Below are 2672 nucleotides of genomic sequence, written 5' to 3' on the forward strand. Positions count from 1 at the left end.
AATGTAACTGTTGAATACAAACTCTACTAGTTTTAATGGGAAAATCAACACCGCTAAAACAAACATTTTGCAGATGGACACAAAAATGGTAAGAATAACTACAAACCATTCGTGGTATTGCTAAGTAATCCGACAAAGATTTGCAAAACCCAAACCATCCCAACTTTTTTTTCTTCCCCTTATTGTGTCTTTCAGATTGACACAGGAGACTGCACTATACATCTGGAACCTGATCCTGTTCCCACTGAATCACTTGGGTCTTCCTCTGAATCACTGAGTGGGAAGTGGATTAGGCCCCTAGAGAGGTAGTGTATCTCCTTCCCAGGATGAGGCTCAAATGAACAAGATACATATTCTCTTCTGCAAATTATGGGATGGAAGGGAAGCTCTGAGCAATGGTACAGGAAAGCGGCACTGGTGATGTAGTACGTGGCATGCTCTCCACCACATCAGTATTGAACCACTGCCCCAGTATGGAGATAGGCATACTATTCAGCTGAAGGAGCTGGGGTTTTTTGTTGTGGCTGTTCTTGTTTGTTTCTAGACATGACACCATACTGAAGTCCTGGCCATTTTTGGTCATTAAACAGTCTACATCGGTCTGTACGAGTGCTAGTGTTAACCCTGGTGGTGTCCTGGACAAATTTCAACTTACATAACTACATACTCCCTTCTGAGAGTCCCCATGAAGTTTTAGTTGAGAATGTAATTATTTATTATCTATCCTGAACTGGTGTTTAATATTGCAAGGTACTATAGAACCATCACCCTGATTCATGCCTCTGTGCCTGCCATTTTCTAGCAGACATTTGTAAGAGTTAAGCACATCCATAGGCACTATTAAAAAAAAAAAGCAATGTGTCATGTGACTTGCCAAATTACTGCCATTGTTCCCTATACGTAAGCCTGGGCCAAAGCCCACTGACTTCAATGGGCTTTGCGTCAGGCTCTTAGAACATGAAATCCAGCAGTATTTAACAACACTGCAGGAGTGAAAGATTGCCTTTTAGTGGAATCTACCTTAATACAACGCAATATGGCCTTTCACTAGTGATCAAAAAAAAGAATCCCCATGGCTATTTGTGGTCCCTGGAATAGACATTTTAGAACTATGTTCACATTGTTGGTATTCAGTAACAATTTCAATATTTGTTTATCATTGTATATATTTTTGTTAATGGGGATATAAATTATATAATAAGAGAACTGGGAGATGCCCCTTAAGAATAGAGTGGGGGCAGGCTGACTGAGTTACTGCAGAGGCTGGAGTGCTCAGACAATGTGCTGTGCGGCAGCAAGAGGCGGCTGATCTATCGCTGGGAAGGTCTCTATCTGCAAGAAGCACCTAAAGCAAAAGGCTTCAATTCCCAGAATAAGCAATGTTCTCTCTGAAAAAACTGAATCCTGTCATTAAGGGTGTAACAAATTTGAACATCCTACTAAGGTTATTTGTTCTGGGCCCTTTTGAAGGAGTGCTATTGAGCAGGCCACAAAATGGCAGTGACTGAAAACTTGTTGCTTGAGTCTGTAAGCTGCCTGTGTCCCCTGGCTAAGTAGGAGCTCCTAACTGCAAATAGCAGGGGATGATCAAACAAATGTAAGGGGCAAAATCCACTGAGGTTTGTTCCTGTGTAATCTGCAGCCTTTAGAGGGTGAATCTGTTAGCTCAATGGACGATGAGGGAATGTCTATATTACTTCATCAGAATGATCACAGGATCTGATTCAGAAAGAGAAGGGCAGACCAGATCCAGAAAAGGTTTAACAGGAAAACCCCACTCAGGAGTGGAAACCAGAACTTGAAACAGGCAGAGCTGCAGCATCAAAAAACAATAGAGCAATTTGGAGCTAAACTGATGAAACCTGAATCAGTGCAACCTACTGAAAATTGAGGTAATATGGGAACCCAGCCTTGGATCCAGCAAAATCTGCAATCAGTATTTAGGAAAGATTTCAGAATTACAGGACAGATTGGTGATTCCACACAAAAGGACAGGTTCAGTTTTAGTAAGTCTGGAATACCAAATTGAAAATATATTAAAGAAGGGTTATTGAGAGCCAGAAATTATAGAAGATGTACAGTCATCCCAGAATTAAAACTCCCAAGTTATCTGGAGGACAAGTGTGATCTCACATTGCCCAAGCACAGGCAGATTCTATGAGCATATTATTGTAAAAAAAAAGCCACCAATCTCTATCTGAAATCAATTAAGGCTGTTCAAGAACCCAAAAAGACTCTATTGGATTTCTTGACACATGCAATGGATCTTCATCACAAAATTATCTTAACATCAAGAAGATGAACTCTAACTAAAATAACCCGAATTGGTCCAAAGTCAGTTTCTACCGTCTATTGGGACTGGTATGCACAATGAGAATATGACAGCAAAAAAATAAGTGCATCAGAGCAACTGAGGCCATTATAGGTAAATGCTATGCAATCTCTTTTGAGTAAAGGAGAAACGGAAAATGTCACCTCTGTCAAAGAACATAAATTGCCAAAGCCAAAGTCATTAGTTACTCAAGTGGAACAGAACAATGAAGCAATCCAACATATAGCAATTGAAATAGTTGTGTTCACAAAGACCATGATCTCAGGAAAGACCTATAGTAATTCCAAGAATTATGCTAACCAGAGAGGACAAATGCAAAAGAATTTTCAGAAATACTGTC

The sequence above is a fragment of the Trachemys scripta genome, chromosome 2 (assembly GCF_013100865.1).
Source record: "Trachemys scripta elegans isolate TJP31775 chromosome 2, CAS_Tse_1.0, whole genome shotgun sequence".
Taxonomy (NCBI): domain Eukaryota; kingdom Metazoa; phylum Chordata; order Testudines; family Emydidae; genus Trachemys; species Trachemys scripta.